The sequence below is a fragment of the Mauremys reevesii genome, linkage group 5, assembly GCF_016161935.1.
Source record: "Mauremys reevesii isolate NIE-2019 linkage group 5, ASM1616193v1, whole genome shotgun sequence".
NCBI lineage: Eukaryota > Metazoa > Chordata > Testudines > Geoemydidae > Mauremys > Mauremys reevesii.
Genome location: NC_052627.1, coordinates 119,263,460 through 119,289,839, shown reverse-complemented (window position 1 = coordinate 119,289,839; position 26,380 = coordinate 119,263,460). Strand labels below are relative to the sequence as shown.

The 26,380-nt window shown below is 41.9% G+C and overlaps 1 protein-coding gene across 5 annotated transcripts in view; it reads left to right on the top strand.

Moving 5' to 3' along the window:
- The window catches only part of SH3BP2 (SH3 domain binding protein 2), a 60,190-nt gene that overhangs the window by 6,840 nt on the left and 26,970 nt on the right, over positions 1–26,380 (top strand). For 2 of the 5 annotated variants that reach the window (XM_039541623.1, XM_039541624.1), the window contains exon 2: positions 15,550–15,607. The exons of 1 other annotated variant lie outside the window; for it this stretch is intronic. The gene's annotated coding sequence lies outside the window, so the exon portion shown is untranslated. Of the gene's footprint in view, positions 1–7,274; positions 7,390–15,549; positions 15,608–26,380 lie in introns of those variants that run through there. 2 more of the 5 variants (XM_039541626.1, XM_039541625.1) reach the window with 2 other exon arrangements.

Genomic DNA, 26,380 nt, shown 5'->3' with positions numbered 1-26,380 from the left:
ACAGGTGTAATTCAAAATATAAAAGTTAATTACAGCTCCGTTGGGTCATTATTCCTTTACCCTCCAAAGGCTTGCAGTAGATGAGTGCACATAGGGAAATGCTGATTTCTGCATTTGACTGTGATGGTGCTTTCACTTTTAGGACTCTTTTAGTTTTGAGGGGCATTTCTCAGACTGGAAAAGATTACAATTTTCAAGTCAGTGCTGTGACCACAGTGTGCCATTCCCAAACAATACAGGTACTGGGAGACAATGACAAGAAGCAGGCGGCGTATCAGTATTACTGACCAGAAATAAAAAATCTGTTTGTCCAATCTGAATAACAGGTAAAGAATTGGCACAAGCCATGAAAAATAAACTAGATTTTAATGTTCTTTCCACTTTACCATGGCCAATCCCAAGCGGTCGTGCCCCTAAACATCATGAGGGTTGGTTGTTTTTTTTTTAAATGTTGAGTTCTTACTTGCTTTCTGGTTTCTGAGCCTTTAGGGTGCACTCGCCTCACATTTTCAAGATTTTTTTTTTTTCTCCACAACTACAAAAGCTGGAAACTTCCTTTTTTTTTAAATGGAAGCTTTGATTTTCATGCAATCTCCTGATTCCAGTAGCTGGGGCTTTACAAAGAGCTCCGAGTATTGCAATAAAACATTGTTTTATTTACTTAGACTTTTTTTAAATTTTTTTAAAATCTATCCAAAGCTCTAGGGGCCCTAGCATTGTTGTTAATACAATAAATACAATTAAATTAAATCTCAGCAGCATTAAAATTAGTTCTGCAGGAACTTGGCTGTCCAGAGAGCCATCTACCCCCTTCACCATCAAGAAAATACACCCTCAGCCTTCTCCAGAAACCGTAACAGGTGCTTTTGCAGTGTGCCTGGAAAGTCACCAAATTTGGGCTATTTCAGACCAAGGGGTCCAACCTTTAATGTTGTTTGGTGTTGTTTAATGTTGGCAATACACCATCTGTTGTGTCTTGGCTTATGCTTAGAGCAGGGATGGGCAAACTACATCCTGTGGACCGTGCAGGGCTGGAGGGTCTGAGCCCAATTGCTTTCTTGGGTACATGTGGCCCTGGCTTAATTTAGGTCCTGAAAATCCTCTGGTGTATCCCAGAGTTCCCGGTGGCAGAAGAGCAGCACTGCAGGCAGTCGGTGCAGCGGCTGGAAATGCCATTGCTGCCTGGCTGAGTGTGCTCCCCCTTCCTGCTCCAGCTCGTCCTTGCTGCTGTGCAGAGCATGCCCAGAGCAAGGAGCAAAGCTGACAGGCAGGAAGTGACTCCCGACCACCGGGATGTTGAGTCATCCCTCCCCCGGCTGGGCTGAGCCAGATGCCGCTCCCCTTCCCTGCATGGCAGCGCTTGGTCCCTGCTCTGCTCTCTGGCCCTTGCTCCCAGGCTCCCCGTACCCTCCCTGGGGCTTCATGCACAGGGGGGCCCGGGCTGCAGGCTCTGTGAGGACGATGACTGGGAGCCAGCCCCAAAACTTGCCTGCAACTTCCCGTGGCGGCGACTCTGGCTCACTGTGAGGAAGTCTTGGGGCGGGCTCCTACTGCACCTGAAGCCGTGGGGATACACTTCACTGCTCCGCATTTGGCAGCAGCCAGGCAGGGTGTGTGTGGGTGTGTTTGTGTTTCCTCTGAAACCTACATTTTATGACAAACTTCAAAACAAACAGACAAAAATAAATAAATAAAAATCAAACAAACAAAAACACCTTCACCGAACATCCCATTTTAAAAATTAAGAATTGCAAAGTTTCATTTTAATAGTTTGACAGCCCTGGAGACTAACATCCGGGAGGGATAGCTCAGTGGTTTGAGCATTGGCCTGCTAAACCCAGGATTGTGAGCAGGACCGGCTCTACAGTTTTCGCCACCCCAAGCAGCGCACTGAATTGCTGCCACGGCGGGGGCAGTCCGTGTGCCCTTAGGGTGGCAGGCACGTTTCCGCGACGGTGGCAATTCAGTGGCAGCTTCTATGTTTAGCTGAAGCCGCCACAGACAGCTAAATATAAAAGCTGCTGCCGAATTGCCGCCACCGTGGAAATGCACGTGTCGCCCTAAAGGCACACGGACTGCCCCCCTCTCCCCGCCCGCGGCGGCAATTTGGCGTGCTGCTGGGGGCTAAACAACAGGGACTGCTGCCCCTTGAAGATTGCCTTGGAATGCTGGTGCCTGGATCCGGCCCTGATTGTGAGCTCAATCCTTGAGGGGGCCACTTAGGGATCTGGGGCAAAAAATCAGTACTTGGTCCTGCTAGTGAAGGCAGGGGGCTGGACTCAATGACCTTTCAGGGTCCCTTCCAGTTCTGAGATAGGTATATCTCCATATATTATATTATTAACTATCTTCAGAACAGGTGCACATGGGCATTTTCCTGCCAATGTGACTCAGCCTAGAGGTGGAGAGCCCAATTCTCAGGTTAGGTGGTAGTTCAGTATAAACCCTTCTCAAACTGTAGTCATTCTACTGACACAGCCACCAGAGGAGCTAATTATGCAGTTTTTATGCTCATGCTTCTCATGGGCACTTCAGACCCATCAATAGCACCGTCACAGTTAGGAAACAAGGTGGGTAGTAGAGTTTTCCTACAGTGCACCATGTTCCTAGGGCTAGAGTGTCGACATTGGTGGGGGGGAAGTGGGGGCTAGGCACTTTGGGATATATTTACTTTGACTCAGGTTTGTGCACTGCGGTGTGGATGCCAGAGCCCTAGGTTTGATCATGGGTCAGAAAATTCTTAACCTAGGGTTAAAATGCAAGATAGACGTCAAGCCCAAGATTCCCTGATATGGGTCCCACTAACCCTAGGCTTACATTGCTGTGTAGACATACCCTTACAGAGTGAATACTTCCTTGTAACTGAGTACACTGCAGCAGCACTTCCTGACTGGAGCTCTGATTACCTGGTTCTCATTTAGTGCAATAAATCTCTAATACAGCAGGTAATCCTAACTCACTACAGAAAGACAGGCAGCATTTTGGAGCCTAACTCATTTTCTATAGGATTAATACCAGCAGCACTTGGGGAAGGCAGGATGGGGAAGCCCTGTGCCACCAGTGTCTGTATTGCTCTTTTTGCTGTCGCATGGGGATTTCTACTCGTATTTGAAGATTAGAAGGGATGGTGGGAGTTGTGGTACAAGACCTATCCTGAAAGATGATTAATGAGAAATAAGGATGAGGCTGAAAAGTGACATATTTTTCCGGAGCTTGAGGTGTAGCCAAACACCATATAGGAGCTAGGACATGATGGGAAACACCCCCTTAAAAATAGGAAGATTTTGTTCTTGGGCATTAGCTTCAGGATTGCATTCAAATCTTGCTGTATATTGCTGCACATATGGGGTTTGGCTCGATTGGGAAAAGTGGTTGAGTTCAGATTGGGCTTCACTCGTGTGCTAAATAATCCTGACCTAAACTTGACCATTTTCTCTAGTTTAGATGGAGAGTATCACCTTGTTGTGCCATTTTTAGCTGGTTGAGTTCTAGCCTAGCTAAGTGGACTGACAAAGTGCAACCTTGCATTTATGCTGGGGAAAATGGTTGTGTTTAGGTCAGGTGTAGCTAGCACGTTAGCTCAACCCAACCTAAACCCAACCAGTCTTTTTAATAGATTATAATGCACTAAGGCTAAGAATCAGTCCCTACAGGACCCCACTAAAAATACCCATGAGATTTACAATTGCATTCTAAGACCTATCATTTAGCCAGTTAGTTCATTTATTGTGTACATGCTGATTTTATATCGTTCTAGTTTCTTAATCAAAATGTCATGCAGTACCAAATCAAATGCCTTACAGAAATCTAAGTATATTACATCAGCACTACTGTCTTTATTGACCAAATTTGTAATCTCATCAAAACAAGATGCCAAATTAGTTTGTTAGGGTCTATTTTCCATAAACCCTTGTTGACCGGCATTAATTATATTACTCTCCTTTAATTCTTTATTAATCAAGTCCCATCCCAGTTATTCCATTATTTTGCTTGGGATTAATGTCAGGCTGACAATTTTATAATTCCCTAGGTCATCCCTTTTACTCTTAAATATTAGCACAACACTTGCTTTCTTCCCGTCTTCTGGAACTTCCGTAGCTTTCCACAACTCATTTGAAAATCAACATTAAGTGTATGTCTGCACAGCAATAGAAGACCTATGGCTCAGATGTGGCTGGCCCAGGTCAGCTGACTTGGGCTCATGGGGCTCGGGCTATAGTCTATAAAATTGTATTGTAGACTTTTGTGCTTGAGCTGGTGCTCAGACTATGAGACGGCGCAAGGAGGGAGGGTGTCAGAGCCCAGGCTCCAGCCTGAGGCCAAACATCTACACTGCAATTTTATAGCCTGAGAGCTCTAGCCTGAGTCAGCTGAGTGACCTGGGCTCTGTAACTCAGTGCTGTGTAGGCATATCCTAACAACCCAGAGTGCTCCTTAGCTGCGGCTTGGCTTCTTGGATCTAAATTATCTGGACCTGCTGATTTTAAAAATGTCTATCTTTTGTAGCTGCTGCTCACAGCCTCCTGAGTTACTGTTAGAATGGAAAGTGTTTTGTTATCATACTGTGTCTATATTATCTGGAAAAAGAACAGGAATACTTGTGGCACCTTAGAGACTAACAAATTTATTTCAGCATATTATCTGGCTTTTTCCCAAATACAGAACAGAAATATTTCTTGAACACTTCTGCTTTTTCTTCATTATTGTTGACACTTCAACCACGTCCCTCTAATAACACCAATGCCAGTTGTAGGATTTTTTTTGTTCCTAACATACTTTAGAAAACTCATTATCGTCTAACGCTGCTGGCAATACATTTCTACTTGTGTCCTTTTGCTTCCTTTGCCAGTTTTCTACAATTACTAGTTTCTGATTTATATTCATTATTATCAAGTTCCCCTTTCTTCTATTTGCTGTATTTTTTAAGAGACAAGGTAAATGAGGTAATATATTTTATTCTGTTGGTGAAAGGTACAAGCTTTCAGACTTCAAGGCTTAGGCTACAGTTTAAGTCAACATAAATTATGTCACTCACGAGTGTGAATTAGCCACCTCCCAAGCAACATATGTTATGCTGACTTAAGTGCTAGTGTAGACAACACTATATGGGCAGGAGAGCTGTGTGTAGAACGACTACTCAGAGAGCTTACACCAATGCAGCTGCACCATAAGTGCTCTAGTGCAGTGGTCCTCAACCTTTTCTGACTACTGTACCCCTTTCAGGAGTCTGAAGCCTGAGCTCTGGGGCTCAAGCCCAAGCCCCTGCTGCCGGGGGCTGAAGCATGTAACTTAGCTTCACGGGCCCCCCCAGTGGCATGGGGCCCTGGGCAATTGCTCTGCTTGTCACCTCCTAACACTGGTCCTGCGCTTGTGAGCCCCCCAACCCATCCTCTGCAACACCTCCCTCTGGGGTAATGAAACCCAGATTGAGAGACACTGATCTAGATGAGTATCGGAGGGGTAGCCGTGTTAGTCTGGATCTGTAAAAAGCAACAGAGTCCTGTGGCACCTTTAAGACTAACAGATGTATTGGAGCATAAGCTTTCGTGGGTGAATACCCACTTTGTCAGATGCATGTAATGGAAATTTACAGAGGCAGGTATAAATATGCAGGCAAGAATCAGTCTGGAGATAACAGGGTTAGTTCAATCAGAGAGGGTGAGGTCAAATTGATGTACCTCCTGGAAGACCTCTGTGTACCCTTGTTGAGAATCTCTGTAGCCATAAGCCACGGAGTTTTTCCTATCTGGGGAAAGAAATCAGAGTGAGTTAAATACAAGTAAGAACAGATAGTTAAGAATAAAGGGTAACGTGGTAGGCGGTCACTTGAGATAATGTGGCAATAAGGGTTAGATTGTTATGCAAAAGGAGTTTGAAGAGGGCCATTAATGGTTAACAGGCAGAGGTGGTGTGTGTTTCAGATTGTTGCAATGGGCCATGAAACCAGTGTCCCCTTTAAATCCAGGGTTTTTAGTGTCTAGCAGTGTTATCAGTTCAAGTTCCTAGGCTCACCTTTTGAAGGTGTTGTGCAGGTTTCCTTTGCAAACAACACTGCAAACATATTTAAAAAAAAAAGTATAGGTGCTTTCACTTCTTTTCTAAGGCTGTGGCTACACTTAGCGCTTCAAAGCGCTGCGAAGCGCTAAGTGTAGTCAAAGCGCCAGCGCTGGGAGAAAGCTCTCCCAGCGCTGTCCGTACTCCACCTCCCTGTGGGGAATAACGGACAGCGCTGGGAGCTGTGCTCCCCGCGCTGGCTTGCTTGACACCACTGCAGCGCTGCAATTTGCAGCGCTGGAGAGGGTGTGTTTTCACACCCTGCTGCAGCGCTGCAAATTTGTAAGTGTAGCCAAGCCCTAAGTCAGGTAGGTTTTTTTTAATCGGTACGGCCTTTTTTCCCAATTGTGTGATCACACCTTTTTAGGCAGCTAGTAAAATGTTCTTAAACAGTTCCCAATTACATTCACATTATTATCTTTAGATTTTCTCCCAACTGATTTGACTCATACTTGTCTTCAGCTTTGTGAAATTGACCATTTTAAAGCACCAAGTATATTATTGTTAAGACAAACCTATGCTGTGTGATTTAGTGATTGGCCTTATAATAATGCACAGAGGCAGCCTTAACTCTAAACAGCTTTACAATGAGGTGATTAATCATTCTCCATCTTCGTGTTGTGTTAACATAGGATTTTGCATTTAATTTCCTTGTTTCTCTCTTCTTTTGTTTTAAAGAGAATCAAAATAATGAAGAGGAACATTTGGAAAAATATTTCACTGAGTACATTTGACTTAATTTTTATGTTTGATTTTCAACCAGCTGAACAAGCTTTTGCCCCAGCGGGGTGGGAAATCTTTTTCTTCTGTGCTGAAATTCTGCTCAGGGTCCGCTGGTAGATGCAGCGCTCCTTGCACCAGCTTAAGAGATTCTGCAGCAGATTTGAACAAATTAAAAAGTGAACAATTAGTCAGCGTTTTTTATTTAATTGGATAGTAAATTGATTGATTTTTACTCTTTCCCCCCCATCCCAGAATGCTAATGTGCTCCAGAATTTTATATTTAAAACTCAAAACTGCTTGTAGAAATTTTGCAGAGAAGGGGGAAGAGAGAGAGAAAAGAGCTAAAAGTTTTGGCAGAGGAGACATTTGGGGCTTTTGGCTCCTTGGAAAAGGCATAGGGGGCCATTTAGATTTTGGAAACCAAGCAGGTGGTTGAGATTTTGGCACAGAAAAGGGAATGAATCTCCTTTTTACCTCCCATTTGTGAAACAGCACAGAGTTGATTTGAAACTTGTGAAAGAGACTTTGAACTCTTATTTTTTCCATTCCTGCAACTCTTGATAGCAGTCTGTTGCCCAGTGCCCTACTGCTCCTGCAACCAACAGTGGTAGGGTTAGTATATTGACTTGGCTGGATGTGTTTGTGCTAAAACAATGATCAGTGAGAGAGTTAAAAATATATATAAAGATAACCTTGCCATTAGGATTCTGAGTTAATTATTCATTTATATGAATGGAGGCAGTTTGCCTTTCTCAGAGCTATTGTTTTAGTCTGACTGCAAACTCAGAAAGACAACTATGTATTAGTTCATATTTATTTTGTGATATAGAAGATTTTCTGCACAACTAAAAGTGCTAGAAACATAAATGTAAAGTGAATGTTTGGATTCTGAAGCACAACTCTGTAGCAAGGAGTTGGTTCGGCAGCAAATTCCATGACTCAAGATATATAACATCATATGATTGCAAATTTTAAACTTGATTAGTATTGGAGTGTTTGAACGTAATGAGTGTTTATGATTTGTGAAATTCTTCTAAAACATCTAAGAACCTTAGATTGTAATTCTTTCTTCTTATTTAAAGGTTAATGTGGAAAAATAACTTTAGTTCTTAACAAATGCATTAGAAAACTAAAATGTCTGGATAAGTCCCATTAAATGTGAGGGGGGGAAAGGAGGAGGGGAATTGGAAATTGATTAGACAAAATTTAGATATTCTTAATCTAGCGAAGTCTGCCTCCTCAGATCAAAAAATAGAGTAGCAGACAGTGGTTTGGCATGAACCTTTGTTTCCCCTTACCTATTTTTAACTTCAGCTACTGTACCAACAGAAACTAATCATCATCCTGGAAACAAATTAATCTTTTAATAACAAATGTTTGCATATTTTCCTTTCAAAATTATTTCTACTGTCACTTTTAAAATCAACCCTTTCCCACTTTGACTGTTTAAATAGGCAAGATATGTCAAAAATTCCAAACTTTTGCTGAAATTTGTTACAAAATCATTAGGGGACAAATCTGCTCCTGGGTCCAGACCTATAACTCTCCTTCAGTTCAGCTTGCATACATCTGAGAGCAGACGTTGGCCTTAAGACATTACTTCATAAACTTGAAGCTAACCCTGCAGCTTGGCTTCTCTGAGGAAAATGTGGAAGGTTTAATCTTTATTCTTGTGACAGTGCTGCTAGAAACTGAATGAATTATTAACTTGACACATTGCTTAACAAATAGATCTGTTAAAAATTTGAGAAGTAGTCCAGTCTTTTTTGGACTGGAAGGAGTGTGTACAGCCTGTTTCTTCTGCATTACTCTCCTGGTCACAGATTTGGTCTGTATTACAGAGATAAGGGCTTGAGACCCCACCTCAGATAATTGCAGCTTTATAGCACCTTTCATCCCCAAACACTTGGGTATGTCTTCATTGCAGTTAACCCAGGGTCTTACTGGGTGTTGTTCCTAACCTGAATCCACACACAAACCTCTCCCCCAAGTTTGGCATTGCTTTCAATTGGAGCTAACTCGCTTGACTTCAGGCTATTCACAGAAGTTCGAGTGGTGCTTTCATCTGGGCTGGTAACCGGCCCGCTTTGCAGTGAGGGTGCAGGCTAAATTACGCACGTGCTGATAGTCCTTCAGTGCCATCCCACAATTCCTTCTGTGTGCCCAGGTGGATAGATGAATTCTCCCACAATGCACTGAGAGAATTGTAGAGTGGCTCAGCTTACTGCAGCACAAAGAACCTTGGGATATACCCCCAGAAGCCTGTGCAGCACCAAAGAGGACAAGTGACTCAGGGCATTGTAGGATGGCTGCTTACACCCAGGTGCCAATTACCCAGGCTACTCTTCAGTCAAGACATATTCTATGAAGACTGGTTTCAGAGTGGTAGCCGTGTTAGTCTGCATCAGCAAAAACAACGAGGAGTCCTTGTGGCACCTTATGGACTCCTCATTGTTTTTTTTTTCTATGAAGACTGTCCCTCATTTGGAAACTTGGTTGACCAGAGTTAGACACTTGAATCTGTATTTAGGCAAACAAGTAAGTGACCTGGTTTGCAGAGGTGCTGAGCATCTGCAACTCCTAAGTGCCTAACTAATCAACCAGACGTGAACATTTTGAGCTCTTCCCTGTAATTCAGAAGTCACTGACTCAGTCTCTAGTAAAATCTCAGGTATGTTTTCAAAAGCATTGCAGACAGTTCTAGCTATGCAATTTTCTGGTTGGAATGGGATTTAGTCATCTAAATCAGTGGTTCTCAACCGGGGGTAAGCGTACCTCTGAGGTATGCAGAGGTCTTCCAGGGGGTACGTCAATTCATCTAGATATTTGCCTAGTTATACAATAGGCCACATAAAAAGCACTAGCGAAGTCAGTACAAACTAAAATTTAATGCAGAAAAAATGAGAAAGTAAGCAATTTTTCACTAATAGTGTGCTATGACACTTCTGTATTTTTATGTCTGATTTTGACATAGACAAGAAGTTTTTAATTGAGGTGAAACTTGGGATACGCAAGACAAATCAGACTCCTGAAAGGGGTATAGTAGTCTGGAAAAGTTGAGACCCACTGATCTAAACCTCTGCCTGATTCTTTGAGACTATGCCCCCTATGGCAGGCTGTTAAAGGGGCAGGTACATCACCTGTTGTGGGATGCAGCAAATCTTTTCCAGTCCCTGCTGCTGCAGATATGGAAACTAATCTTTGACAGGCTGCCCATCCGTAGGTAATGTCTGCTTGGGGACTTGTGTTGGGAATATAAGGAGAGCTTAGAGAATTCTTCTCTCCTCTCCCCCACCCCCCACTCCACTCCACCTTACAGATGCTACAAAACTGTTTGAAATGGGCAGCAAACTAAAAGTTAAGGAAGTGTTAGACCTTTGAGAAACAGAAACAGATTTTCTGGATGAGGAGCAGGTAGTACAAAATGGAGGAGATGTAGCAACTAGTATAAGTAGCTATTTTATTTATTTTAATGTTTGTGAAAGATGCTGGATTGTGTACCCTGGAACCATACTCTGGAGACGTCAGAGAGAAGAGCTTGCTCTCATGGGCTGCTCCGTTGGTACTGCCAACTAGGCTATTGTGACTGGGGCCCTAGTGGGGAGCCAGCTATGGTCACTCAATTAGGATGAACTGCAAAGAATGGGGCAGACAATCCCCCATAAAGCTGGTGGCTATTCCAATACTTAGGTTTACCAAAACAGCTTCTTTATTACCTTACTGGTTACTCAGAAGTCCAAACAACACAGTTCCCTTAAAGTGATCCAGCCTCAAGCCTCCATCCAGGTACCCACGTCAAATATGATGAAAATTTCTGTAAATCTTATTTCTTCATATAAAAGAAAAGGTTCTTCCAGTCCCAAAGGATCGGACACATTACCTCCCAGGTTAATCTATATTTCAGATCTTACCCAAATACACGCTACAGCCAATTCTTATTAACTAAACTAAAATGTTTTAAAAAACAAGAGAGAGTATGGTTAAACGCTGTCTCAATGAATTGAACTTATTAATATACATAGAGATGCAGATTCATAGCAGAGCTGGTGAGCTTTGTAGTTGCAAAGAGTTCTTTCAGAAATAGTTCATAGGTTTATAGTCCAGTGTCCAATATCACCTTCAGGGAGCACCAGCACAAGTGGGACAATCTTGCGACTTAAACTTCCCCTGATGAAGCTTAAGCAGATCTGAGATGACAGAATCAGGACCCAAGGATCTTTTATACAATTTCATGTCTTGTGAAAAGTTGGGATTTCTTTGGGGAACAAACGGTAATTAGGATGACTTTGAAGGAGGTACTTAGCTATACTAATTAACATAAGGCCACTTGCTTGTTCCTCCACCATTCACAATACATGTCAAAGAGAGATGAATACTGAGATATCCTGTGTTTACAATTCATTTAAATGCTAGGCTGTTCTTCTGACCTCTGAATTATCAGAATACAGCATAAACAGGGGCTGTTGATTATATTGTTGACCCTATTCATACATATGAAAAAACACAAACATCATCTCCCCACATGTCTTTTGAGGGTTATTTATTTTGCAGGATGTTTAACCCTTTCTAGCCATGTGTCACAGCTACCAGTTAGCGCTAGTATGCTCTGCTAATTATTATTGTAGGTGTTTGGGAACTGGACTGAAAATCCAGTCTCACTTCATGTAGTCCACAGTCTAGCTAGCTATAGAAAGTACAAGGGAGTTAGATAAATATTTGATTTGTGGGTTTTGGAGGGAATCCTTTTGATACATCTGATAAGTAAACCACAGAACAGATGTAGCTGGCCTGTCTGATATTCTCCAGTAGATATAACTTCCCTTTTTTCAAATATCTATTGGACGTCTTAGTGGAAATCACTTATCTTGAAATCTGTTTTTTCAGAGAACATCTTCGTGATGTGGAAAATCCTTTCCCAGCACCCAGTTTCAAGTAAATCAGGTGCATGCCCACAGGGACAGAAACTTTCACTGCTGCCCTCAGGCCACTGCTAAAGGGCACAGCTACTCGGCAGGTGGGCTTGCTCACTAAGCTTTAGCCCTAACCCTTCTACGGGAGAAAATTGGGCTGTATAGCTGTGAACCTGCCCAGCCTCAACCCCCCCTGCGCACTGAGGTGCAGGTAGCTTCCTGTGCCATGTTCTGACAAGTAAGGGATCTGCACCCCTTGTGTGGGCTCCCCAGCACAATGTGAGTGCATCAGTTCGTGTCTCCTCTCCTAAAATAGCCCCTTCATTCCCTGATCAGCCTAGCTGCTCTTTTCTGTACTTGTGCGGATTTGAATTCATCTTTCTTGAACTTCCATGAGCAGAACTGAACACATTATTCCAAATGAAGTCTTACCAGTTCATTGTACAATGGCATTAATACTTCTCTATCTGTACTTGAAACGTCTCACTTGATGCAGCTTAGATCCGATCCCATTTGCTTTTTTCACAGCCGCCTTATGTTGGTAGTTCATGGTTATCCTGTGATTGCCCCTCACATCCAGGGTTCTCTCCTCTTCTGTCACTTCCAACTGAGGAGCTCCCAGCTTGAAGCAAAAATTGTTATTAGACCCTAAGTGCATGACTTTGTACGATTGAGTTTTATCCCATTTCTGTCACTCCAGTCTTCAAAATCATCCAGATCTTCCTGTTTAATATTCTGATCCTCATCTGTTTTGATGATGCCTCCCAATTTGTACATCTGCAATAAGCCTGGATTTAAAAAAAGTGAAAATAATATATAATTCCCCAATTTGCTGTCAGATTTTAGTTCTAAAGTAGGTCAGATTAGGGCATGAACTACTTCACAGCAACCCTTTTAAGGTCAGCGTTGTATTACTTTTCTTATTTTTATTATAGTATTTGCCCTGTCCCTTCGAACTTCAGACTTCCTTTATCCCATCCAGATAAACGAAAACAGTTGCAATTATTAGCCTGGCTCATTTGAGATGGCTGTTTCCAAGGGAAATCTAATACACACTTGTGTTTTGTTGATGTAACTGACTTTTCTAAACAAATTCTGCTTTCGTGCTCCCAGGCAGCCCACTGACTTCACAGGCATTGGCACAGGCTATAAGTGAGGATAGAATCTGGGCCTACTAAGGGTATGGCTACACTTGCAGCTGTACAACGCAGCTGCGGGAGCGCTCCCGTGGCAGCGCTTTGAAGTGTGAGTGTGGTCACGGCGCCAGCGCTGGGAGAGAGCTCTCCCAGCACTGCAGGTACTCCACCTCCCCGTGGGGATTAGTTTACAGCGCTGGGAGCCCCCAGTGCTAGGGCACTGTTTACACTGGTGCTTTACAGCGCTGTAACTTGCTGCGCTCGGGGGTGTTTTTTCACACCCCTGAGCGAGACAGTTGCAGCGCTATAAAGCGCCAGTGTAGCCAAGGCCTAAGTTCTTAAAAACTTCTGGTAAACTTAGTACAAATTTTTCTCTCCACCCACCCTTCTCTTTTTCTCATGTAATCCTGGGGGCACAATAAATGTGGGACTGTCATGATTTACACTGCTTTCTGTTCTAATGAACCTTTGCATCAACTAAAGGGTTGAATCAGAATCTACTGCAAATAATTTTAGACTATTGTCATGATCCATGAAGAATTATTTCCAAGATGAACAAAAGCAAGAAAAATCAGGCATTGCTTTGCAACTCCTGCAGTATGCATGCCAACTGCCAATGCCGCTAGCTCGCTAGGGTGAACCAAGACAGCTATAGGGCAGAGACAAAAGGGAATTCTGATTGAGAGATGAAAAGGAAGAGCAATGAATTAGGTTGGTTGCTTTCCAGTGTAATATTCTGAAAGTGGGAAGAAAACTGTCACTTCAGAGGGATGGGTTTTTAATTACTTTCATTATATTGGGACATCAAAACAAATTATCTGGACTTGAAGTAAGTAGATTTCCCCCCCCCCCCCCCGGTGAAAATAAGTCTTCAGAGTGTGTGTGTGGGTGTGTGTGTGTGTGTAAAAGATATATATCTATACACACACACATAAGAATCCATGGAGTTAACACTAGCATTAGCTGGGGAAGAGACATGTAGAAAATATGGGGCTGATCTTAATTGAATCCTCTTTCTCTTTTGCTTGCATGTGAAGAGAAATCATTCTTGTCCTCAGGGTTAAAATGCACTGGCAGCTGCTTGCATCCAGACCAAATATGGTCCATTGTCTGGTCATGGCTTCCAAAAACAAGTATCTGTGCCGCAAGGCTAGCGGTATCTGAGTCTTTAAAATCGTAACCCCAGCAGTGTGCTGCTACTCCTTTTTTTTTTTTTTTAAACTGTGCTCTTCATACTAATATAATTATGTACAAATTCAATCAGAAATACTGTGATCAGATTTCTTAAAGCTTTAAATTCATGCAAATATTTTTTTCTGTTAAATGTAATCAAATATACACTGCAGTATTGTACATGGAATGTCTATTCCATCTTTTTTAAATAAATCTTTAGCATCAAAGGAATAGGTCAGTTTTGTGCTAATACTAGCACTTGGAGTTCAATACTGTTCAGAAGGGGATTTTAACAAAAAATAAATAAAAAGCCCCACTTCCCACCTAGGACTTTCTAATTCTAAAATAAGCTGCAATGTCATTGAAAGATCTCCCCTGATTGATCCCTTAGTATTCAAGCAATGTTATATGCATTTTTATAACTCGTACAGTAGAGCAAACTAGTTTCACAGAATTATAACTGTATGCAGAGTTATTTTAAATGGGAGGGGAAAATAGTAGCTTCCTCACCTGCAAAAATCCCACTTACTGCTGTCCCGTACAGTGGAATCCCTTTCAACCAAATATTTCATCTGAAGGTAAATAAAAACCCAGTATCCCAAACTTAAGCAAAGAAACACATGAAGGAGGTAGAGGCCGCCAGGCTCTGCTGTTGAAATTCTTAAACACAGGCTGCTGGTGACTCTTCTGTTTCTCCTCTTAAACACCCAGTGGCACCTTATCCCTATGGACTGTAGTAGTGCTCTGTCTTTAACCCTAACTTTAACTCTGACTCTTCAAGATATTTTTGAAGAGTGTAAGTATTGTGGCATATTATTTATAATCAGATTACTACAGTACCAAGATCCTTCCCAGATTAAGATTAGCCCATTCTGTAAAGTCTTTTTGGGTGGTTTGAGTGGCAGTGTGGTCAAGTGGTTTCAGGGCCACCCAGAGGATTCAGGGGGCCTGGGGCAAAGCAATTTCGGGGGCCCCTTCCATTTAAAAAAAAAGTGACAATCCTATAGAATACTGTATTCTTGTGGGGGCCCCTGCAGGACCCGGGGCCTGGGGCAAATTGCCCCACTTGCCCCCTCCTCTGGGCGGCCCTGAGTGGTTTGGGCAAGTGGCTGGATGGTCAGGATACCTGGGGTGTGTTTCTGGCTCTGCCACTGACCTGCTGCTCTGTGGGAAAAGCACTTAGTTTTTCTGTGCATCAATTTCCTCTCCCACCCTTCAATCCTGTCTGTTTAGATTAGAAATTCTTTGTAACTGGTAGTCCCTTTCCCTAATATGCCTGCACATTGCCTAGCCCAATTGGGGCCTTGTCTAGGCAGTACTGTAATATAGAAAACAACATGCAGAAGTAGATAATGGTTTATTTTTTAAGTCACCTGTTCCTAGTTAAAGTTTCCAAATATGAAGTCTAATTTCTATACTGTAGCTTTGCATCTCTGTTCAGAGAGCAACACAGTCTAATGCTGTGCAACAGTACATTTACAATGGAAGACTACCCTTGTTGATATTTTTTGTAAGCAGAATTAAAAAAATATTTGTTTCATTTTCTCTCCCAGGGTCTGACAGAAGTTGAGCTTCCTCCTTGGTGCTGGGTGCAACAATCTGCCTGCAGAGGTAAAACTTGAAAAATAAAGGAGTACCAGTATCTACCAGGAGAGGGGCTAATCTCCACCTCCTGTGTATCGGTGACAGGATTATATGCTTTCTAGTGAGGATGGGGGAAGGAGAAAGTGGCTCACTAGGTTTATTTAGCATGTAGTTAAATAGTTGTTGTTTGGAACAATAACAGTATTTATAAAATATCAGAGGGGTAGCCGTGTTAGTCTGGATCTGTAAAAGCAGCAAAGAGTCCGGTGGCACCTTATAGACTAACAGACGTATTGGAGCATGAGCTTTTGTGGGTGAATACCCACTTTGTCGGATGCTCATGCTCTAGTACGTCTGTTAGTCTATAAGGTGCCACAGGACTCTGCAGTATTTATAAACTTTCTCATTGCATCTGTTTGCTGGTAGATATTTGAAAAGATGTTATTATTGATAGGCTTTTTTTTTCTTTAATTGGTACTCTAGGGATCTTCTTTTAAATGATTTTTATTCAGTATCTTTTCTACTCAGTTATTTATTATGTTTTTGAACAAACAATAGACACAACTCCAACATCCCAGATTTCCTTAAAATGGAAACTAATGAAACCCTGTTTCCATGTCCTGCACGTTCTCCTTAACAGACCCAGGGCTACTGCTGCAGAGGTTTTGCTCGAAGTTTGTACTAGAGAGGTTTTCAACGAGGGAAGTGCACATGCTTCCTGCTTCCAAAATGCCTTAGCATCAGGAACAGCCAGAAAATAGTAAACACAAAAGTATGCATGGATCCCAGAGTGTTTCGATTTCTTCACAATTTTTGCTGCACTCTGATAATCTGCAAAGATTTCCTTAAACATATAAAAAAAATCTTTCCATTAGGAAATGCATAAAATAGGTTCCCACAGCAACTCTACCTCACTGCACACTTGTATTAACTGGGGTTCCTTTTTTTCCTGCTTAAATAGATTTTATGACAAGCAATAGGTCCTAAAATATGAGGGATGTGGAGTGCAGCTGAGCTATTGTTGATTTTAGAACCATCATTTCTGCATTTTCTGAATCTTTGTGTAAAATTCGCATGGTCATTTTTTTGTTTTGTTTTTTGTTTTTATATAGTTAGTAAAATTGACACTAAAAGCCAGGTAAATTCTCTGTTTTATTGATAGAATAGACAGACTAGAGTCTCAGTAACAAGAAGGGAGTTTCAGCTGCTTGCTACTCAGTTGTCCATAAGCAGCAAGGCAAGCTAGAATTTTTGTATATGTTGCAGACTTATACAAATAAAAGTATTAGCTAAGATATCAGTCTCAAAGCAAAAACCAGTATAATTGCTTTTCCTGCTCACTCAGCTCCATATCTGTTGCTTTTAAACTTTGGAACGCCTGAAGTAATAATGGATCTTTAAAGCCCATTTATTTTCAAGTTTTCAGTTCAGATCTCTCACACTGTTCTGCAAAAACAACGAGGAGTCCGGTGGCACCTTAAAGACTAACAGATTTATTTGGGCATAAGCTTTCGTGGGTAAAAAACCCCACTTTCCTATGAAAGCTTATGCCCAAATAAATCTGTTAGTCTTTAAGTTGCCATGGGACTCCTTGTTGTTTTTGTGGATACAGACTAACAAGGCTACCCCTCTCAAACTGTTCTGTTTATTAAAGCTGACAGCTTAACAGCTGTTGGCTTAAATACTGTTTCAGATTTAAGCAGAATTAATTGTATGGTCTAAGCGCAGTTCATAGATGAGATCATCTGCGTTACCCACAACCTATAATTGTAAACAGTTCATCGCAGGCTAGCCTACTAGTAGAATTGCTTCAGTTATAGCATGTTACAGTCAGTGCTGAGAGCTCTAGCCAAAAAAAAAAAAGTGTTTGAGGAAACTCCCATTGCAGCTGTCTGTGGGCTTCAGAGAAATAGGGCATTGGTGGCTGCAAGCTGCAACTCCATTTATCTACATAATTTTAAATGTCTTTATTTGCTAAATGTATTTGGTACCCTAAAATCACTTCATAATGATTTCAACTAGCCCTTTAGTTAACAGCCATGTTGATAAGCAGGTATGTATAACAGAAGTAGTTACAGGGGGTAACCTAGGGTCAGACACTTGTGAATGGGAATAGATGGAAATTTCGATTAGCTAAGGGGGCCTCACGATTCTAAGGAAATGATGCTTTAAGATGAGGGGCTAAAATCTTTGGGGTAAGAACTTCTTTGCCTTAGAATTAAGGGTCTCAAGTTAAATAACTTGTTGCCAGTGAACTAAAGATCTTGTAATGAAACTAAAGCCTCTCTTAGGTAGAGGAATGTTCCTAACTGTATATAATTCTACATAGTGATTCTTGTCTCTTATTCTCCAATTGGGCTTTATAACGGAACACTGTGAGAGACACTTGCTGCTCACTGGGCTCCCTAACATGATGAAGATAGACTCCCAACAGCAGATGTATGTCCCAGGATTATTTTTCCTAAAAGCAGTGTTGGAATATAGATACGGTTTTTCTGGGGTCTTAGAAACAAATATCGTACACTGAGAATTTGGGGAGGGAGGGAATCAAACTTTCTGAAGAGTCTGCTTTTTTTAAGGACTTATCTACATGGGAACGTTTTACTGGTATAATTATACCAATATAGTGAAATTGCTATAGTTTTCCTGGTATGACTCCCTGTGTGGATACTCTTATTGTGGTATAAGAGTGGGGTTTTTTTTAGCTTAAACCCCTTCCAACGTGACATACGATAAACCAAAAAAAAAAAATCCACTAGTCTTACAATTGAATAAAAGTGCCTACACAAGGAGTTATACTGGTTATTATGTCATTACAGGTTAGCTTTCCCATGTATACAAGCTCTTAAATGCTTGCCCAGATCCCACTGATGCATGACAACCTGTTAGAGTGCAGTGGTGGTCTGCCAAGTTACTATGCTGTGATACTTCTATTTGTCTTATTGTGAAGATAAATTTATTTGTGAAGAGCTTTGATGTAAATTGGGCAAGGTTGATCTGTGAATCAGTCAAACTCAATTAAAATTAGTTTTCTTCCTTTTTCACTTGACACATGAATCTTCATCTGTGGCATGGTCATGTCTAAAGCTAGTTAGTGCTGGCCTGCTTCTCAGAGGTTCCAATCACACACTAGTCTGAAATTTGTTCATAGCTCAGGTAGAGGGGGAGATAGACCTGACTTTTTTAAATTAAAGTAAAATATCTTCAAAGTTGCTGTTGCTGCATCTTCTATAAGACTGACGGGTTTCCTCAGGCTTTTTTTCTGGCTGAGGGGAGTGGGGGAATGACGGATTGGGGCTTTGTTTTGAGTGAAGGGACTGGAGCTCATTTGGGTTGGGGAAGGTTTTGCGGGAGACCTTATTTTCTATTTTTAATTGTTGATATGATTTTCACTCTGCAAAGTGTCTAGAAAATGCTGATGGGGCTAAATAGAAGTAAATCTGAACAAATAAAGTGCACAAGTGGAATTCACATGAGCAAATCCCATTGGATGGAATAGGAACTGCACTTGCAGCGTGCATTGTCAGATGAGACATCTGTCAATATGATTATGATGTGCTTTCTACTGTTTACCGTGACTGAAATGGCCAAACTCCATTTTAAGGCTTGGAATTCTGGGAATGTACAAGTTTCAGATCACTTTTAGGTTTCACTGGTGTCATACTGTAAAATACTGGGACAGATCCAGTCCTGATGTAAGCTCACCGAAGCCAGCAGACTTATAGAAAGAGGGAATTTAGTCTCTTGTTTTATTCTCTCTCTCTCTCATGTAATGTCAGTACAGACACGTAGCATGGTTATTAAAGATACTCTACAGTATTAATTCAGGCAGCTGACTTTTTTCTGGGGCCTGGAGAAATTAGCACTTAAAAAAATAAGAGGTATTTTCATTTCTTGCTGCTTTGTTCATTCGCCTGCGTGACCTGTTGCAGGGCTGCGTAGGTCTGCACTCGGCCACACTCAGTGCTTCCTGTAAATTGGTCAGCAAGAGGAAACTGCTTGCAGCACTGCAGAGCCCGCTCAGCACGGTGCTGCGTCTGGACTAGAGAACTAACACCAGCAAGGGCAGCACAGTGTTAGGGATGTATATCTCATTGCTCTTGTTTGCATGCACCTGAGGTAGAGGAAGAATGGGTTTTGACTGGGACAGGTAGAGAGTGAGGAACTCAGAAGAATCAGGGAAGGATCTGATTAGATATCTCAATTAGATAACTATCACCCCATCAGACTCCAAACCAAATTCCACATTTCTGCTGCCATGAAATTCCGATGCCACTTGGTTTGTGATATTCTTGGTTTGTCTGCGGTCTAATTCCCTGATTGAAATCTTGAAGTACTAAAGGGGTAAAATTTTAGTTAATCCTTCTGGATGAAATTCTCCCCTGTGCAGAGTCAGCATGAAGCCTATGAGCCCCTTGAGTCCTACACTGAAGGACTGAGTCTTAACAGTGTGTAAATTAGGGGTCCCCAACGCGGTGCCCGTGGGCACCATGGCGCCTGCCGGAGCATCCATGTGCACCCACCTATTGGCCACCGGACAAGCAGCCACCGAAATGCCGCTGATGACGCTCCTTCATGGCGGCGTTTTGGCGGTGACGCCTCTTGACGTTGCCGCTTCACGGCGGCATTTCGGCGGCTGCTTGTCCGGCGGCCACGGTCCTCGGCGGCTAGTCATCCAGCGCCCGCCCCACAGAAAAGGTTGGGGACCACTGGGGTAGACTTTGTGCTGGCCTTCTTTGTGGGAGTGAATTTCACTCTTTGTGCAGAAGGATGTATGTAAAAGTACTCCCCGTCTGTTTCCCTGGGGTACTGCTACATTCTTAAAGTTGCCAAGTTTGAATTTTCCCATGTTAATCTATTTCAGGAAGGTTTCAGAGTGGTAGCCATGTTAGTCTGTATTAGCAAAAAGAACGAGGAGTACTTGTGGCACCTTACTAACAGATTTATTTGGGCATAAGCTTTTGTGGGCTAAAATCAACTTTTATCGGCCTTCCCATTTATGGTTCTAAAAGGCACGATGATTCTGATAATTCCTATGCTGGGAAATGACACACGTTCAAACTGCATCTTCTCCTCCAGAATCAGGAACTGTGTAAGCATTCTTATCTAGTTCCTCACACTAACCCCAACGCCTTCTGCAGGAAACAGTTTCGGTTTTGACTGCACTTTCCCCCCTTTGAGTAGCTCCACAGAATTGAAAATCACCCAGAAAAATCCAAAGGGGATCTTGGAATTTGAAATGAGAAATCCTTTTTTGCAATATGTGTCTGTGTCTGCCTTGAGTATGGAAGGAGGCTGGTGGGGAATTCAAAGAGAGAAATAATGTGAACCAAGTAGTTGCTAAAGGAATATGTTCTGGATAAATGAATGGGGATTGAGGTGGGAATGTGGATACAGGGACCAGCATGTTGTAGTAGCAAAGGCAGGAGTAAACTGAGAGGGGCTCACACACTTGCCCCTAAGAGGAGGAAAGGAAGGGACTTAAAAAATAGAATAAAATAAAATTGTAGAGCAGTGATTTTCAAACCTTTTTTCTGGCAACCTAGTTGAAGAAAATTGTTGATGCCCACGACCCAACGGAGCTGGGGATGAAGGGTTTGAGGTGTGGGAATGGCTCAGGGCTGGGGCAGGGGTTTGGGGTGTGGGATGGGGTCAGGGCCCTGGGAAGGGGCTAGGGATGAGGTGTTTGGGGTGCAGGAGGGGGGGGCTCTGGGTTGGGGGGGGGGCTCAGGGCTGGGACAGGGAATTGGGGCATGGGCTTACCTCTGGTGGATCCCGGTCAGCGACGCAGCCTGGGTGCCAAAAGCAGGCTTCCCGCCTGTCCTGGCGCTGCGGACCGCACTGCGCCCCAGAAGCGGCCAACAGCAGGTCTGGCTCCTGGACAGAGGCATGCAAGTGGCTCTGTGCAGCTCCCGCCTGCAGGCACTGCCCCCCCAGCTCACATTGGCCGGTTCCCGGCGAATGGGACTGCAGAGCCGGTGCTTGGGGTGGGGGCAGTGCCTGGAGCCTTGTGGGCCCCCCCCCACACACACACCTAGGAGCCGGACCTGCTGCTGGCTGCTTACGGGGGTGCAGCGCGGTGTAAGAACAGATAGGGAACTAGCCTGCCTTAGCCGGGCAGCAGCACCGATGGGATTTTTAATGGCCTAGTGGAGGTGCTGACCAGAGCTGCCGCAACCCAGTGTATTATATTCCACAACCCAGTACTAGGTCGCTACACACAGTTTGAAAACCACTGAAGAGAATTAAATGACAGGGTTTGGTAGAAGCTTGGATGTGGGCTGCAGAGAAAGGGGATGGAGAAGTGTGGCACGGAAGTGTTGATCCTGGGTTAAAGGAGCCTGGTGGTGATATATCGATGGTGATGCAGAAAACTTGGGAGGCAAGAGGAAGTCACTTACATCTAAGGTTGATAAAAATTGATTTTTTAAAACAACTTTTGGGTTTTAAAAAAAATTTAAATTGTATTTTATTTAAATCCAAATTTATTTTTTAAAAATAAACTTATTTAAAATTAAATTTGAAATTGACTACTTATGTTAAGGCCTAAGCTTACTATCTATTAAAATCATTTAAATTAAATACACAGAATGTTAAGCAGCCCATATTTGCTGCTAAGTTTTAAAGAAAGTCGAACTCCTGTACTGGTGGAAGTCACTATCGAAGTACCTGGAACCAGAGTGTGGTGAAGTGCGAAACCAGCTTTTGTCAGTGGTAGCCTCTTCTGCAGGTGCACAGTGAATATTTTCTTTATTTCAATTTATTCAATTACACCTCTACCCTGATATAACGCTGTCCTCGAGAGCCAAAAAAATCTTACCACGTTATAGGTGAAACCGTGTTATATCGAACTTGCATTGATCCGCCGAAGTGCGCAGCCCCTCCTACCCGGAGCGCTGCTTTACCGCGTTATATCCGAATTCATGTTATATTGGGTCGCATTATATTGGGGTAGAAGTGTGGTTAATTTCAATGATTAGTTCATTCAAAGTTAAGAAACCAACTGGGAACTGAAAAAGCAGGAAAGCTTGTTTTCCTCTTCCAATTCCAAGCAATGAATAAAATCTAGTTGTGACAGGATTTACTATTTCTAAAATCTTCAAAGACATTATGACCAGAAAAAATTGGTTCTCTTCACTAACTACAGGTAATACTTCCTTTTTAAATAAATCCGTTGTTTATCAAAGCACATATATCCGGCATTTTTAAGGTGGTTTTATTTAATAATAAAATTTAAAATACTGTTTCTGTGCATTTTTAAAGGAAATTCAAATTCAAAGTAAACAGTGCTTGGTGCAAATAGCAAGTAAAAAAGTAATCACCACCTAATAAATATAGAATGCATTATGCACCATTTGCTAACATAATAAAAAATATAAGGCCTGGTCTACATTGAGGGGGATCGATCTAAGATACACAACTTCAGCTACGAGAATAGTGTAGCTGAAGTCGACGTATCTTAGATCGAATTAAAATTACTTACTTCGCATTCTCGCAGGGCTAGATCGACGGCCGCGGCTCCCCCGTCGAATTTGCTTCCGCGCCTCATACTGCTGGAGTTAGCAGTCGACAGGAGAGCAATCGGGGATCGATTTATCGTGTCTACACTACACGCAATAAATCAATCCCCGATAGATCGATCACTACCCGCCGATCCGGTGAGTAGTGTAGATGTACCCTAAATTAAGCTCTATAATTGCTTAATTGTGTATAGTTATAGTGCAGGAGTGACCAAATTTACTGACCCTCCGAGCTGCATACAATAATCTTCAGAAGTTTGAGAGCCACAAGACACGCTCAACCTGCCCTGTGGGACGACACCTGTCAGGGCATCTGCCCGAATGCCCCCTTCTTTCCCCTCCCCACACTGGGCTAAAGCTGTTAGACCCCCCCTCCTCCCTTCAGGGCAGAAGCCCCTAGTCCCACCACCCTGCTGCAGGTCAGAAGCCTCGAGCTCCAGTCTTGTAGGTGGAGATTGAGCGGGTGTGTGCACATGGGGGTTCCAGGAGCTCGAATGTAAAAGAGCCGAATGTGGCTCACGAGCCACAGTTTGGCCACACTTGCTATGGTGTATCCTCCTAGTCAGCAAAAAGAAGTACCAAATTTAGTGTAAAGACTATATTTTGTTGCAAATCAAATGTTTTAATGGTTACCAACCAATAAGAATAACCTCTTTAGAAAAATAACTAAAATGTACAAATGCAATACATGATTAAAACTGATAGTTTAAATCAAGGTTTCCTACTAGCTGATTTAAATAATAATTTAAATTGGTGATTTTAAATAATCCAGCCTGCTTATATCCACTCTGATTTGGAATTGGTGAGATGTTGGAGAGAGATGGAGATTCTGCCCTTAGCTTTATCATACTGTTGTTTGAAGGAGGTTTAAACTGGGATCTACCTTGTATTGTATGTAGAGTAATATAGTGCAGTATAGTGGTTAGAGCAAGTGATTACTACTCAGGAACTGCAGTGCTTTAGTCTTATCTATGTTACTGACTCCTGATGTAGTTTTGAGCAAATAACCTCTCCCTCAGGAACCTGATCTGTAAAATAGGGTTACTTACTGTGACAGTCTGTACCCTTATGTACACCCCTTTTAAAAGACTATGATAACTTTTGTACTAAGTACGCCTTGTGAGGTGGTACATGAAAAATTCATAATTTGCTGATCATTATTGTACTTAGTAAAATATGTGTGGCAACATTGTGTGTAAAGTTATAGGATTCATCTGTACGTTATTACTAGACATGTTCCAAGTATGGGAGGAGCAGCCACAAACCAGTTCCCCAGAGACAAAAGGCTAGCCAGTGCCTCAGGTTGGTGTTAGCAAAATCAAATGGACCATCACCTGTTTAAGTGCCCATTCTTTGGCAGGAAAGAGGATGTGAGTAATCTACATCTTGGCAAAGAAACAGCTGCAGGTTCCCAACCACACAGACTTTCTGTCTCCTGAACCTCAGCTGGAGATGATTCTTGATGAAAAGAAAGCCATAAGATGAGAGAGGGGGTACCCCAAATCATTCCTCCCTTTCTCTTTACCCACAGCATCCACCACATCTGAAGAACAAAGGAAACAGCTTTGGAGTTGGGGAGAGATCCTGACTGAAAGGAATTCAGTCAGTAAGACTGCTGTAACATGTAGTGAGAGAGAACTTAGCTTTAAATTCACTTACCTTGTTAATTTAGGTATTAGTTGCATTTTATTTTCTTGTAACCAATTCTGACTTTTATGCCTCATTACCTGTTATCACTTAAAATTAGGGCTGTCAAGTGATTAAAAAAAATTAATCGTGATTAACCACGCGATTAAAAAATTAATAGTGATTAATTGCCCTGTTAAACAATAGAATACCATTTATTTAAATATTTTTGGATGTTTTCTACATTTGCAAATATATTGATTTAATTACAACACAGAATACAAAGTGTAAAGTGCTCACTTTATATTTATTTTTTATTACAAATATTTGCACTGTAAAAAAAAAAAGAAATCGTAGTTTTCATTTCACCTAATACAAGTATTGTAGTGCAATCTCTTTATCATGAAAGTTGAATTTACAAATGTAGAATTAAGTACAAAAAAAATAGAACAATGTAAACTTTTAATCTATAAGTCCACTCAGTCCTACTTCTTTTTCAGCCAGTCACTCCGACAAACAAGTTCGTTTACATTTGCAAGAGATAATGCTGCCGCTTCTTGTTTACAGTGTCACCTGAAAGTGAGAACAGGTCTTCTCATGACACTGTTGTAGCTGGCGTCCCAAGATACTTATGTGCCAGATGCACTAAAGATTCTTATATCCCTTCATGCGTCAACCACCATTCCAGGGGACATGCTGATGGGTTCTGCTCAATAACAATCCAACGCAGTGTGAACCCACGCATACTGATTTTCATTATCTGAGTCAGATGCTACCAGCAGAAAGTCGATTTTCTTTTTTTGGTGGTTCAGGTTCTGTAGTTTCCACATCAGAGTGTTGCTCTTATAAGACTTCTGAAAGCATGCTACGCACCATGTCCCTCTCATATTTTGGAAGGCACTTCAGATTCTTAAACCTTAGGTCGAGTGTTGTAGCTATTTTTAGAAATCTCACATTGGTGCCTTCTTTGTGTTTTGTCAAATCTGCAGTGAAAGTGTTATTAAAATGAACAACATGCTGGGTCATTATCCGAGACGCTATAAAATGAAATATATGGTAGAATATATGGTAAAACAGAGCAGGGGACATAAAATTCTCCCCCAAGGAGTTCAGTCACAAATTTAATTCACACATTATTTAACACGCGTGATCATCATGGAAGCATGTCTTCTGGAATGGTGGCCGAAGTATGAAGGGGCATATGAATGTTCAGCATATCTGGCATGTAAATACCTTGCAATGCCAGCTGCAAAAGTGCCATGCAAATGCCTGTTCTCGCTTGCTGATGAATAAGAAGAGGGCAGCATTTTCTCCTGTACATGTAAACAAATTTGTTTGTCTTGGAGATTGGCTGAACAAGAAGTAGACTTGAGTGGACTTGTAGGCTCTGAAGTTTTACATTGTTTTGTTTTTGAGTGCAGTTATTTTTTGTACATAATTCTACATTTGTAAGTTGTACTTTCATGACAAAGAGATTGCACTATAGTACTTGTATGAGGTGAATTGAAAAATACTATTTCTTTTGTTATTTTTACAGTGTAAATATTTGTAATAAAAAACAACATACACTTTGATTTCAATTACAATGCAGAATACAATATATATGAAATATAGAAAAATATCCAACATATTTAATGAATTTCAATTAGTATTC